Genomic DNA, 15,366 nt, shown 5'->3' on the forward strand with positions numbered 1-15,366 from the left:
CACAAGGTTGAATGTTTATAATTCGCGCGCGCGCGCGCGCGGTACATTTTTCCGTAAAGCGCAATCTGTAAGTGCGAAACGGAAGAGATATATTAATACACTGAGAAAAATATCCGATTAAATATAATCGGATAATCCAATTACATGATAACAAACGGATATATCCGATGAAAAATATGATCGGTTTTTCCGATCAAATTTCATCGGTAACTGCATTTCCTCGGATATATACGTAATTTAATCGGAAACGCTAGTTTTCTCAGTGTAACTTTTATCTTCGAATTATATTGTAAAAGCGAGAATATAATACGGAAATAATTCACGTTAATTTTCATTTGAGAAGGAACGTTACTTTGATGTTTCCTATCTAAGCACCTACCTATCTGAGCTGAAGACCGATTCAAAGGGAACTGGTTAAGCTGACGTGCGTGGGTGCGCGATATGAATGAATATATATGACAGGTGATACGTGTTATTGATGTAAGTGTTCGGGAAAAGCGCAGTGTATTTTATCCGCACGCAACAGTTCAATATAATCGCGCCTTACGTTTCTTCATCAACTCTAACTCGGGGTCGTGTAAAAATTTAAAAACGTGAGGAGAGTTCGATGCGCTCCTGTCATCTCTATGCTGGCGACGTACATATAACTTCATTAATATATTTAAATGTGCGTGTCACGCAGCGTTAATTTACGGATAAAACTAAAAAAAACACACAGATGCGGGTCGCTCGCGGCAGGTTCCTTTGTCCGGCGTTATTAAATATTCGACGGAACTTTATTTTAATCTTGGACAAAGTACAACGTGATAACTTCGCCGTGAATGAACGGAGCCGGGCGAGAATCGATAAACACGGTCCGTATGTACGTCCTGTAATCGTCAGCGTGTAAAATGGAAACGGTACGTCCGCCTCTGCTCTCGGCTGGCTCGTTCTTTTAATTCGAGTTCCTTCCAAGAGAAGATTATCCGTCAGGACGGATTGATCCATCTTAAATTGAGAACCTGTCTCGGATTTCGCCGTCGGGCGAGCAACCGCGAACGAGTTTAAGCCGTGGAATAAGTAGCTTAAAGGGAGCGCGAGGAGAGCGGATCTCGCTTTCGACAAGTCCCAAATCGACCGACTGAGTTTTATCCCGCGCGAATCGCGCGCTCGTCCCGTGCTCGATAAATGTACGAACGTTTTAATCTCTCCGAGTGCGAAAGCAAATGTACTTCCACGACAATTAGTGATACGCATTACATGGAAATCTCAAATTGCACGTTATCCGCGCGCGGAGGGGAAAAAAGGCAAAGGCCGTGTCTATAAATAAATCGTCGCACGTCAATGAACGGCGAATAAAATACTTTTATGATAATTATAGCTCAGGGCTGACGTAAGATCGCGCATGTGAATTAGTGTATCAGTGACAGCAGGAAGAAACGCCGTTACCTAATGCGTGCTCAATTTATAGTCCGTTTCCTGCCACCCCATTTTGCGCAACGCGCGCGCGATACGACTTAATATACTCCTACGCATTCGATCTTTTCAATTAGCCAAAGAGTACGAGATTAGACCCCGATACGCTCGCCCGAGCTAATCGATCGTTTCCAACGACAACGACGACTTTCCTGCCATTTTACAAATAACGCACGACAAACAGGTCCGCTGCGCCGATCGATCACCGTCTCTCCCTCGAATCGGCGCCGCGTTAACCGATGTTATCGGCGACCGGCGTGTCTCTACGCCACACTAAAATAATAGATATTAATAACGTCCGCGAGAGACATCACGATACGACCTATAAACGCGCATTTTTCGCCATTCCGTAATTTGCCCGCGCGAAAATTTATGACGTTGCTCCTACGCGGAAAAGGCGGTTTTACCTCGAGGCGTTTCGATCGGCGCCGGAGACCGCACCGTTTTTTTTTCTTTTTCCATATCGCGGGCCCGGGAAAATTATTATGTTAGCGTGACGACTTCACACGTCGCCGATCACCGTCTTTTCCATCAATGGGACGCGCTCGCGCAAATATAATCCTGTCCCACGTGCAGGTCCGCCGCCGCGGTAACCACAATGGCGCTCGTCTAATGGTCGAGGAACCGAGCACCGCTCGAGGGCCGCGGCGGCGTAATCTATGTTAATGCGCCGGCGGAGGTGGTTGAGGTGTAATAATAGTGTTTTCGAAGATATGACGTCACGCCGCGCTGTGTGCACGCGCGCGCGCGCGGACGCGCAAACGCGAGCGCAGCGCCGCGCACGCACAAGCGCTTTTCGTGGATTATTTATTTGACAGATCTCCCTACGGGGCGTTTCTACGTTTATAACCCGGCATCTCCTCTCGGTTTGTGTCCCACCATATACAGCGCGCGTCCGGTCGGTGTAAGTTACCAGTGGCCTATTAACGCCGGCCGTGGAGGCACGATATATCCGCGTATATACCTGCGGGCACGGCGGAGAGAGATCGGTTTCGAGAATGCCCGCGCGGCACGGCACCGCAATTTTTTGCGGCTCCGTTTTTCCGCACGCTTGTCAAAAAGCGCGAGGCGCGCACGCTCGCCGACGGGACCGCGAGCGAAAACGCTATATTATGTAAATTGCATTAAGCGCGAAGCGTCGGGTGATTATCAATTAACGTTAATGCGATCCTATGCATAATATTAGAGCCCTACGCAGGGCTCTCGGGCGAGAGGAAATAAAACGTAGCGTAACCCCGAGTCGAAATTTTGCTACTTTTTTTCACACTTTTAAGGATACTTTACACCTACTTAGCTGATCTATACACCTACATAGACCAGTAATATAACTTACTTTGATGACATATTTTTTTACTCGTCCCTCGAATCTTTAATTGAAAAAATTCACTTTAGCTCCTACGTAAAACTACTTTAATGCTAAATTGACAAAAGTAGAAATTTTCAATACTATCGGTTTGAAAGTAGGAGTAAATATATAATAGAATTAATAGAATAATATATAACAGAATTAAAGGTTCAACATAGGGCCAAAATTTCGACTCGGGTACTTAACTGATCTGTACACCTACATAGACCAGCCTACTTTGATGACATTATATTTTTTTACTCCTCCCTCGAATCTTCAATTCTAAAAATTTACTTCAGCTCCCACTTAAAAGGGCTTGCTTTAATGCTAAATTGGCAAAAGTAGGAATTTCCGACACTATCAGTTTTAAAGTAGGAGTAAATTGTGTACTTGCAGTTCGATCTCTTTTACTGTCTTCGACTCGGAACATTAACCGGACGTTACCGCAGCGGCGATCGTCGATCATACCGATTAACGCGAGAGCTATTTGCAGCGTATTCGAAGTAAAGATGTCACGTTGAAATAGCTGAATGACACGCGGTTCAATTACACGCGCGTATTACATTGTTAGCGTTAAGGGTCAATCGGTAACAAATTGGCGCGTATTTTGCGTACGTTACGTATGCAAAGTGCGACGCGTCCGCGAGCCCCGTATCGCGTGGGTTTCCCACTTAAGTATACACTCGGAATGAAATCTCCCTCATCGTTCGCGAAAGTGCCGCCGTATCCCGCGAATTTTTGGATTACCGCAGGCCGGCCTTTCGTATGCGCGCCAAATTGCCGTAATGACGGTGCACCGACGTAAAAACCGTTTCTCTCTCTCGTTCGTGGAAACGAGAATGTATAAGTCCGGCCCCGCGACCCTTTCGTTTGTCCCTCGTCCGTTTCTTCTACGTCCCCGTATCCCGTTCCACGAAGCGGCTCCACGGCCGTTCCACGTTGCTCCTCTGGAGAGACGTCGGGAAAAAATTATCGGCGTATGAAACAAACCGATGCTCCGCGTTCGCTCGAATATCTCGCACATATCGGTTTTTACGTCATTGCATTTATTACGATAAATCTAATCGACGCTCGTCTGCAGGATACTTCTACGCGTCTCCCAGATTTCTTGCAGCACTTTGCGACTGTAGAGACTAGCATGAGAAAAAAAGAAAATAACCTATATGACTAGGCGATAAACAACATATAGCAGTCAGCGTTTTTTTATCGACGGATTGATGATACCTGTGCAGACATTAAAACATCAAGGAATAATTTACGTTTAATAAACGACATTTTTTTTGTTTTTATTCGGAGTCTCGCGTCTCTAATTTACGCCGTGCTTTGACGTTTCCACGTGGTTATGCATAATTATGTGTAGCAATCGCGGTGGGGAAAAAATTATTCAACTAAGATATTCGCTAACGCGTGTGTGATTTGCTTCAGCAATAAGTACCGGGAAAAAACTGCGTCACCGTCTACCTCGCGCCGACCCCACGCAAAGTTGCGGCTGAAATCTAAGATAAGAAATTTCCATGCCGATTTCGTAACGCCGATTTTTTTTCTTTTTCGCAATTCTAACGGATCGATATATATATAGAGTGCGATTCGAACACGGTCCCCGCGCATGTATATATATTTTGTAATCGCTCACGAGTGGAAATCAACCGACGTAGTGACAAATTCGTTCGTTTGCGCCCGTGAATGATTACGATACCGCGCAATAGCGTAAATCGTGCACGTGTGCGCGTAAACGCAAGTCCTGTGCCGCGTGTGTCAGCCGCCTTGTGTTAACATATTTCCTCGCGTCGAGCGATATCTCTATTTTTGCCTTCGTCTATTTTTCCCCGTCTCTCTGTCACCGTGCGGTCGTATGCAAATTTGTGGACTTAGCGTATTAGTAAGCGTTACGTGTGAAGTGAAATCAAGCATCGGCAGGCCGATCTCCGGGCTCTTGCTCCCGCCCGACCGAATCGAGGATCGTTTCCCCGCGGTGTCTCAACGCCGACGACGTTGATCTTCGTGTCGATTACGCCCCGCGCTTATACATGCAAATTGGGAACGTTGTGAAACCAAGTGTTTTGTCAGTGCGAGAACCGATCGATTTAATATCCGATGTAATGGGGATCGTTATTACACCAGAGACTCTCCCGATTATCTCCGTCGCCGCGTTCGCAAGGTGATTTTGGATTCTTATCGCGCGATCAACTCCACGGAATCGATTCTTATTCACGGCAGCGAGAATAGCACGAGCCACGTCGTGCTCTATTAGTGCCGGATGCGTCCCGCACTTTCGATAGATTTCGCGTGTCGAACGCGCAAGCGAGAGCTACTTCGCCTCGTCTTTGTGGCTTCTCTCATTCTCTCGTCCAGCAAATCGACTGATCTCTTTCGCAAGGTCTCGATTTTACGCAACGATTTTACGTATCTTGATTTTACGCAATTTTCGGTTTTTTCTCCTTAAACACTCACCTGGGACCAAAATAAGCGTTTAAACAGAAAAGCTGGAAATTGTGTAAAGTCGAGATACGACCTTGCGAAAGAGATCAGTCGAAATGTCTGTTGTTTCGCGCGCATCGTCGAATGGTTGATGTTCAGATCGGCAAATCGCCGGAACGCGAGAATAGGCAGACGAGCTCGTTACGTCAAGTCGCGCGTTCACGCTCGCGATTCGCGATCTCAAATTCCTCTTCCCGAGGCAGTTTCAGAGCCGCGTAAAAAAAAGAGAGAGAGACACAGAGAAGCGACTTTTATAACTTGGCGGCCCTTTAAACGCGAGTCTTCGGTCCGTGGAAAAAATCCAATTAGTCGTCCCCCGTCGGTCATATCCTTATACCGCGCGCGATGCCACGGAGCAAAAAGCCAAAATAAGAAGGACGCGTGCGTGCACGCATGCATGAAGCGGCGGCACGCATCGGGCACACGCAAGAAAATCCGTCCGATACGTGCCCGCCGGCTAGGGATGCATGCAACGCTACGATAATATCAAGGTACAGGCTACTCTTTCGATATTTAATGTCACATACATGCATTACAATAAATTTATATAGAATATTTAAGGATTTTAAGACAGCAAGGGATCTCGTTCGGAATTATTCCGTTTTCCCTTGAAAACACAGTAGAAAAACATTTTTATCGGATAAACCAATTAAATAGTGTTTCAGATGGTTAGTTTTTCCGATTACATTATGGATACTTCCGATGAAATTACCGATGGAATTTGATCGAAACACCGATCATAGTTTTCATCGGATATACAATTTAATCGGATATGTCCGTTTGTTATTATGTAATTAGATTATCCGATTATATTTAATCGGGCATCTTTCTCAGTGTAGGAAACAATTGAACAATTCCGATTGGAATCAATTCCGAACATTTCCATGATAGATACACAGAGAAAAATGTCCGATTAAATATAATCGGATAATCTAATTACGTAATAATAAGCGGATATATATTCAATTAAATCGTATATCCGATGAAAACTATCATCGGTTTTTCAATCAAATTTCATCGGATGTCTTCATAATTTAATCGCAAACGTAATCGGAAAAATGAACCATCGGAAACACTAATCGGTTTATCCGATGGACATTTTTCTCAGTGAACTCTGCTCTGTGTTATATAATTTCCTTGTTCATCTTTTTTAATCGATACTGCAAAACGCAAGTACACTGAGCAAAATGTCCGATTAAATATAATCGGATAATCCAATTACATAATAAACGGATATAATCAATTAAATTGTATATCCGATGAAAAATATGATCGGTTTTTCAATCAAATTTCATCGGATGTGTCCATAATTCAATCGGAAAACGTAATCGGAAACACTATGTAAATCGGTTTATCCGATGGAAATTTTTCTCAGTGTACAGAAAATATGTTGTACAGTCTCCTGTTCGTCATTTTAAACTTTTATCTTCTTCAGACTGATGAGTCAGTGACACTGACGTCAGTAAAACAAACTAAAATATCGACGTTCTCTGAAAATTAAGCAATCCCAAGTAGTGAACGGCTCACTCTAGCCTATTGCTGGTGGCACGGAGCGTCGGCATACTACAGAAACACGTTTACGCGCGCGAGACGCGTGCATGCCGATAAACCCGGTGCATTTCCATATCGAGCGCTCGTAAATTACCAAGACGCTCGGGTACGTTGAATGACAGATGAGGAGTAGCCGCGGCGTCGGGGGGGAGGGATGAGAAGCGGATGCTGCGAGGCCGACGCTGCTAAGGAGACGCGTTCACGTCGGCCGCGTGATCGCGATTTGTTTCCACGCTAGTTTGACGACACACGGCGCTACTTCATTCACGTCCGCAACCGGTTGAATACGGACGTGAGCGCATGCCGGTATGAATGGAATTAAGTGCTGTCGATTGCTTCTTTACGCCCGGCGATCGCTTTCAACTTGTCCCGCAACAATGAGCGTATACAACGATCTGTTTGGCATTTGCCAAGTGAATAGTCTTTTGTATGCTAAAACGCATGCGTGCTTTAATTCTGACGTAGTGCGTCAAATCGCCGTTGCGGAATATAACGTCAGAATTATGACAGCGGCCATTAGGATAATTTTGCTATTTGTAGAACGTTTGTAATATCGTTCGCGAATGATGGATGTGCAATTTATCTGTGACACTGATATCGTGCCCTCTCTATCTCGGACATTTCTTTTCAGACCTAATGACATTATTCTCGCGAGAGATTCTCCTTGCATCCATAATGCGTCGCCAAAGTACTTTTTTCCCCCGATACGATTCAGGCAGAATGTAATTGAGATTGCATAACGTCGACCGCAGACTTCCGCGGATTGACGCGTGCAATATTCCTAAGCTGAAACACATACGTACAGGATCTAGAAATTATTAGCAATTTCGCGATAATATTAACATCTCCCAGAAACCTTGTACTATTTCTCCCCAAGATGAAATTGTGATATTCTCTGCAAAGTATCTTATTGCGTAACCAACTTGTGTCTCGCGAGTGAATTTCAAATGTACACGCGGACGCAAAGTATTTACTTACGAAAGTAGACGCTCGTTGTTGCAATCTGATTCGGCGCGTTCTGTGAATTCCTTCGTTATATTACAATCTACAATAGCATTTATTGCAGCCTCATCAGCGGCTGCTGCGAGAAATAGCGCGCCAGCAGTTTAGCGTACAAAGCCTATTTTACAATAGACGCGGGACGCGATGGTCGCGTAACAGATCGTGAGACGCGCGAGGCGCGGAGATCCGCGGGGACGCGGCGCATTCAACTCCGCGCATTCTGGAGCGGAGTGACGTGCGTTCCGCCGTCCCATTGTGGCGCGGCCTTAGCACAGAGGTCCGGCCGGGATAATCCGATCGAGCATTGTGCGTGGTCGCGCCGCGTGGCGCGTCGCCGCGTCATCCGGCGCAACGAGCGGACGAGCGCGTTCACTCCGGTCCCGCTCACCGGAGCGAGCGCGAGGAACGCGAGTAGGTGAGGAAGTAAGATATAAGGTAGGCCGATACAGGAGGACGCGAGGAACGCGCGCACGCACGCACGCACGCGCATACACAACGCCGCTCACGCTCGCGCACACTCGGGCGCGCGATAAGGAGGAGAAGACGGAGCGACCGGAGGGCAGGAAGGAGGATGTCGGAGGGCAAGATGGCCGCCGCGACGGCGGCGCGGTCCAGTCCTCTACGGGGAAAAGCGTCGGACCTCCGCATCGTCGTCCGTCTCCCCTTTTAATTCCCACCGCCGTCCTTCGTCTGTACTTGGAGCCTCCTTCGTCCTCCTGCTCCGTTCTCTCCTTGCCCTTTCTCGCCTCCCTTCCCCCCCCCCCCTCCGTTCCCTCTTTCCCGGCGCGGTTGCTCCGTCTCTCTCTTTCTCCCCTTTCGCCTCTCGCGGCTTCTCGCCGCTGTTTTTCTCTCTTTCTCGCTCCGTTTCTGTCGCGCTCACGCCGTCTCGGTCCCGCCAACAATGATTCCGCTCGTTCTCCAATACGCTCTCCCTCCTTCGGGCGATCGCCATGATGCCACGTGATCGAGGCGCGTTAGGCGTTTTATGCGAGCGGCTGTCCAGAAAACCGGCGCAAAATCGCCGATCCGTACGCTTATCGAATTACGATGGTGGCCTGCCGGTAGATATCCACCTCTCTGTTCCTTCTGTTCGCGAGATTGTATCCTCTCCTAGCGAAGGCGATAAAAATGCTCTGCGGCTGCTGCGAATCTTCTGTCGATCGTGTCGATATGACGGGAATTCATCGGGAGATTACGAGTCGGAGTTAAATGGAAAATATATCGCATTATTAATAACGTATACTTTCCCGGACCTATATGTAACGCGCTGTTCGTGTTTGCCAAACGCTAAAAAACAGTTGCGACGTTCGATTGATGTAAGGTGGAGCACATATGGCTTAACGAAAGCCGTCTATCCTTTTTCGATCTAATCCTCGTCATTTTTTTTCCATTCAAACACGCCCATACCGACTGCGTGTATCTCCGAGACGATAAGAAACCGAGGAAAGTAAGCAATTAGCGCGTCCAAGCGACGCGTCTCGTCGCTCGGTTGTTAATTAGCAAATTCCGTGAGAATTTCGATATTCTGCGTGCCCCCTCTCTCTCCCCTCTTTCCCGTCGACGACACGACACGCCTGAGGATTGCGAGAGGAGATAATCGCGAGACCGAGCCGCGCGAGAGCGCGATTTCATAATTATCGGCATCGCCTGAAATTATTAGTCATTAAAGAGTATTGTCGGCCGTGTCGGTCGGACGGAGATCGTAATTGCGCGCGTTATCTCGCGAAACACACCGCGTGTGTCTAATGTCGAGAAACAACCGCGTTACGTCTCGTTTCGTTTCCCTCGGACATGGGGAGATTAAAAAGAGGGGGGGAAAAAAAATATCGATAATTGTGCGGCGATGGAAATGCGGCGAGAAACGTTCGGGTGTTCGAGCGCGCGATATATCGGCGAGTAATCATCCCATATTATTTACATTCTTCGGCCTGTGAGAGGCGATAGATTTTTACGTGTTACGAACAGTGTATTATGATAATCGGCGCACATGGCGTAATAATCGACGGATTTCCTTCGATTTCGCGACTGCCGATAATCGACATATTCGTAATCGATTATTGCACACACTCGGTTCTGATTACGCGACGCTCCGAGTGCCCGTATGTATTTTTTTGTTGTTGATAACTTTTTAACATCTCGGCGCCTAGCATTTCTCCGCTCCCGCTCAACGCGTCGTGCATCTCGTCGCCATATTAATGTAACAGTTACGCAATGAGATACGTTTTGCATCGCGCACAGGAAAAGAAAACACTGATCGGCGCGATACATATATCGCGTTTTACAAATCGACCAGGCTACAGAAGCGGCTCCCGGGTTTAAGAGTCGCGCCCGCCTCTCAACTGATTGTATTATATTAATTACAGCGCGCGACCGACAGCTGGAATTAGATCGAGAAAGCGGCCGTAATCGATCGAGGGGGAGTGTCGCAGAGGCCGTTCGTCTTCGATCGGGGCGCAACGTTAATTCGTACAATTTCGCGGTCCGCGATCGCGCACAGCTGCGGGAGGGATAATTGCGGTCGATTCGCGCTATCTATCTAGGAACGTGATCGAGAGCCGCGGCGCGCGCCTTTTTGCTCGCCACGGCGAACGGAGGATCGAAAAGCGCTCGTGGAAATGTACCACGGGCCCTCTCGGCCGCGAGTCCGGCCGTCAGATACACGTAATAACACCCTTTAACGCGGTACACGCTTAGCAATAACGTTGCAATGCGTCGGGTGGTCCCCGGTGGGTCCCGGCGCTCCATGCCGGGGGTAGCCGGGCCTCCGCCTCTAAGTCCCGGACGTCCAATAAGTGATTTCACGGCAACGAACTCTCGGCGCGGAGCGAATTCCCCCGTTCGATCTCGGCGCGGAAAACCGGCGCGTTCCCTTATCCACATCTGTCTGGATTCGCGTCTCGCTTTGCTCTCGTTGGCCGCGCCACTCCGAGCGTAACACGGGTGTCTTGCCCGCTGATTGCGACTCGCCCGATAAACGGCGGGTCTCGCTCGATTTGAGATTACGCTCCGGCGTCTCTCCTTTTCCATCTCCTACGCTGCTATCGATCGTATATTATTATACTGTATGTTATTACGCCCGCCATTAGATTCCGCCTCGCTCAGACAGAAGTTCAGTGAACGGTACATCTATAACAGTCTAACTTCGATACTCCGCAAAGGTGTAACGTAATTGAAAGCAGATACATAATTGTTCTTATTGTAATTAGAGAGGCGTTTAGAACGTGAAAGTATCCCCCCGAAATTAAAATACTTCTTTAAGGACGACGTCTCTCGTATTTAAATCTTAACATTTCTTGATGTCAAAATATAATTTAATATTAATGTCATTTAGTAACGTTCACAGTCTTCACCTGTTTAGCGATTTTGAATGACCTTTGAATAAACATCACGCATAATTTTTAATAATTATCCACGGCTGTTAATATTGTTGGAGAACATTCAGTCACTTTTCATCGCGCGTTCAACTCTATCGTGATCGTTTGCAATGACATAATATCATAAAATTAATTAATTTAAATGTGTTAATACAAGAAATTGATTATCATAATAATTAACATTATTGCGCGCTAATCTTTAAATATATAAATATCATTATTATTCTCTCCCATGTTCTCGGGGCGAGAGAAAATTGAGATGCGCGTCAGCCGAAGTGAAATCATCGGCGCGTTCGCGGAGCGCACGGCCCAAGGCAAAAATTTAATAACGGCTTTTCCGATCGCTGGATATCCGCAATGATCGGCGGCATTACCATCCGTCCGTGCTCGGTTTTATATTTGTGCCCATAATTTTTGTTAACATCAGCGATTCAATAACAGCTGTTATTACGATTTATTACACCACCGCCCAGCGCGTGATGTTACGCCGCGTCTCTCGTTGCCTAAAATGTCGCCCGCGATTGGCGCGGCGGGACCTGTACGCGACGCAAATGATATCAGCATGATTGATACATCGAGCTTTGCGGTAATTTACTCCCATTGATGTCTTAAGTGCATTTCGCTGAATGGAGATCGCGGTGCTTGTCAAAATCTGACGCGCGGTTACAAATCGTAGAGGCCACAGACGCACTCCAGGCTCCACGGTTTGATTAATAATCCGACATGCTAATATAAATCAATAGACGTCGGACGTTAATCTGTCGATCGACTCGCGGTCGTGAACTTAATAACACCTATCCCGGCGGGATACTCGATAAATATAACGGTGACGATCGTTACCATCTCACCGACAGTTATCGCTCGACCGGCGGAATTCGCGAGCAACCCTTCCCGAACGATCCTCGGGAGCCGAGATAATCGAAGGTAAAAGGGAGAAGATAATCGCGCGTAGGAAATCGCCTACGACCGCGAGAGGGGACGCGGGGGGAGGAAAAAAAGGAGAATCGTGGTTTGTTAATGAGAGCGCCGGCCGATAATCGAGCGATGCGAGATAAGCTCGTTAACGAATCGAGACGCGTTACCCTCGATTTACCACAATTTTGTGGTAACCGTTTCGCACGCGGCGATATATCATCGGTGTCCCGGCGATCGATATCCATCGACCGCGATAATTATCGGCGTTCGTCGTGGCGCGTCGCCCGGAATACTTTACGGCCGCGATGCACTTACCGGCGCAATTATAGAGGCGGTTAATGAATGAACGAGAAATTGGCGCGGCCGCGTGTATTTCATAACCGACGGTCGTAATTAATAAAATCGCATTTGCGAGCGGCGAGCGGCGATTCGACCGGCGCACTCGGCGCCCTGCTCGATATTCAAATGCACCGGTCGCATTTCTCATAAAGGGGAAAACCCGCGATTAAGGAAAACTTGCTCCGGCATCTCGTTCAATCAGTACTTACGATTATGGCGACCAGAGGCGGAAACGGAGACGAGAAAAATGTCAACTGGGAGATACGGACGGATAATCGATTTAAGCGATGTCGCGCCAGAGGAATGTAAATAAGTGGGATTATTTACCTAAGATTCGATTAGATTATCGCAGATTTATGCCAGCGAATACCGAGGCGCTATTCAGCAAGCGTGGAATCTACTCGTAATGAAAATGCAATCTCGACGAAACTAGTAAACTAGGAGAGACTAGTAAAACGCCCATCGCGCTCCTATGCGCGCGTTAATCGCGGAGACACCTCGCGAAGTGACGCGTCAATTCGCAAACACAATGAATTTCGAGTGTGTGCGCGAACGCCGGAGACGGTGAAAACAAACGCGCGTGTTGGCCGAGACGAGATGGAGAGGAGAGAAACAGCCGCAGGTCCAAAGAGCATTTTTGTTCGAGGCGGCAATAAACGTTTGTCATTCGAATTCGGAAACGCGCAGGTGATTCATCGGCGGCCCTAAAATAAACGTGATGCGCCGCCGTCGTGGCTGTCTGAGATTTCGATCTTCAATTTCGGCGAGTCACGTTTAATTGCGGATCGTGAGTTTTTTTTTTCGGGACAAACCCCGCGTCTCTGACGCAAGCACAAATTTAACTTTTCCTATTTTTTACCTTCCGCGCTTTTACGAATCTGACCAAGTGTCACTAGAGCGACACGATATATGATGGTTAAAAAATAGCCGTCACTGATGCGCGAGGCACGAGAGACGTGTGATTTGTGTCGTAGTTATAAATATCCGACAAACGCGAATACGCATTGTTGAATTCAATTTCATCGAACGTTTGCTCAATTATCATATATCTGCGGCGCCAATTAGTCTGCCCGAGCCCGGCCACTTCCATCGACTCGTCTAAACGTGACATTCTAAACCACGGCGCTGATACTTTTCCAAGGCGTCAGAAGAATTAAAGATTATAGAGATGAGACGAAAGTAAAAGCATCGAAAGTCGCGCTGGTGATAACTGGTTTATGGCACGAGACTGAGGATAACAGCACGAGATAGGGTACGGTTTCATTCATGGAATCTCTGAGATATCGCTCGAGCATCGGCGAGGCAGCGGCGGCGCGACTCGGCGCATATAATGATTATCTTAACCCGGTCTTCGTGAGGTTAATGATCGCCTAAGGGTCGCGTTAAAACACCCTCGACGCGGTTAGCGCCTCGATGAAATGAGACGGATGGCGGAGCGACGGAGAAAGACGGGCAAACGAGAAATGAGAGAGAGGGAGGGAGAGAGAGAGAGAGAGAAACAGACTCGTGTGCAGAACAAGTGCAGGCCTGGTCTCGGCGGCTGCAGGCGGGCAGACAGGTTGTCCAGATTCCACGGAAGGTCGTTTGCTTTGCTTACCGCGGGTCGCGAGAGGCAGTCTCGAACGCCAAGCACTTCGGCGTCCGACCGTAGTGCCTAGGAGCGGGAAGGAGCAAGAGCGAGAAAGAGAGATGGACGAGTGAGCGAGCGAGGAGAAACCGACGGCACGGGTCAGACGGAGAGAATCGGCCGCGAGTAGGAGACGCGCGGTGACACGTGCACGCGCGCGAGCGAGCGCGTGTTTACACGCGACTCCGCGGATACTCGGAGAACAAACCGTGTGTGCGTTTCCCGTCATCCCGTCGCTCCTTTGCTCAGTCATCTTCACATTTTTCTCTCTTTTCTCCTCGTATTGATCCACGACGTGTAACCAGACTTCTCTCGCTGACGCGCTCGGTCTACGACCTGGTCTCGCACATTCAAACAGCTTTGTGAGTAGCTGATCCGTACGTATACATGTACGTACTCGCGTGCGAGTGGGCTCGTAACACGCGAGACGGAAATCTGCTTCCTCAAATCGTACCTCGAGTCGCAGGCGTCGAAACAGTTGTTATTTTGGCAACGATCAGAGAGTATCGTCGTTATTCCGTCAAATTTCAGATTCGTTACCCTGGTGGAACGATAGTGATTTATTGTATATATTTTAATTCCTCTCTTTCAACATTGCACACAAATAACCGAAGCGGTCGTTTTAATGGCTACATAATGTTCCAGACATTCATATTTCTCCACAATTTAAATTCTTACAGACTACTAATTAATATTAATGATAGCTTCTCACAACTTGTAAATCGGAATCTCTCGTCTTTTTTTCCCGCGTATGGATCCGCAAAAAAATTATGCATCCAGCCGAATAAATTTCGTTATTCCGCGCCAACGGATAAATATTTGGCCTAATACAGAAAATTACTTGCGCATTTAAATAATGGGAGCGCGTAAAATACGCCTCTCCATATCGGTGAGGTCGAGAATTGGATCTACCGAAATTATACACGGTTTCAATCCCCGTCTCGAAGCCCTCCCGACAGGAGAAAAGAGGATCCAGCGGACATCGGATACCCAGTTCTCCGCTGGTTCCCCACCGCTGACTGCCGTCAGGCCGGAGAAAGCTCTCCGTGTGGGCTTATGCGTGCGCAATTTGCGTGTGTCGCTCACGGATTATTCGCGCATGGGTGCTCCCGTGTGCACGTGGTATACCGGCACGCTCGTATCCGAGCGGGAGGGGGATTCATGGGTGTGTTTCTCCACCTCCGTGGAATTCTTTGCGAGATCTATCCGCGGACTGCTTCCCGGATATCGGACAAACGCCAAGTTCTCCGGTTGTCACGAGAGATCGACACGGCGATCCG

The sequence above is a fragment of the Vollenhovia emeryi genome, unplaced genomic scaffold (genome assembly GCF_000949405.1).
Source record: "Vollenhovia emeryi isolate VEMERY1.0 unplaced genomic scaffold, V.emery_V1.0 DF939161.1, whole genome shotgun sequence".
Lineage (NCBI taxonomy): Eukaryota > Metazoa > Arthropoda > Insecta > Hymenoptera > Formicidae > Vollenhovia > Vollenhovia emeryi.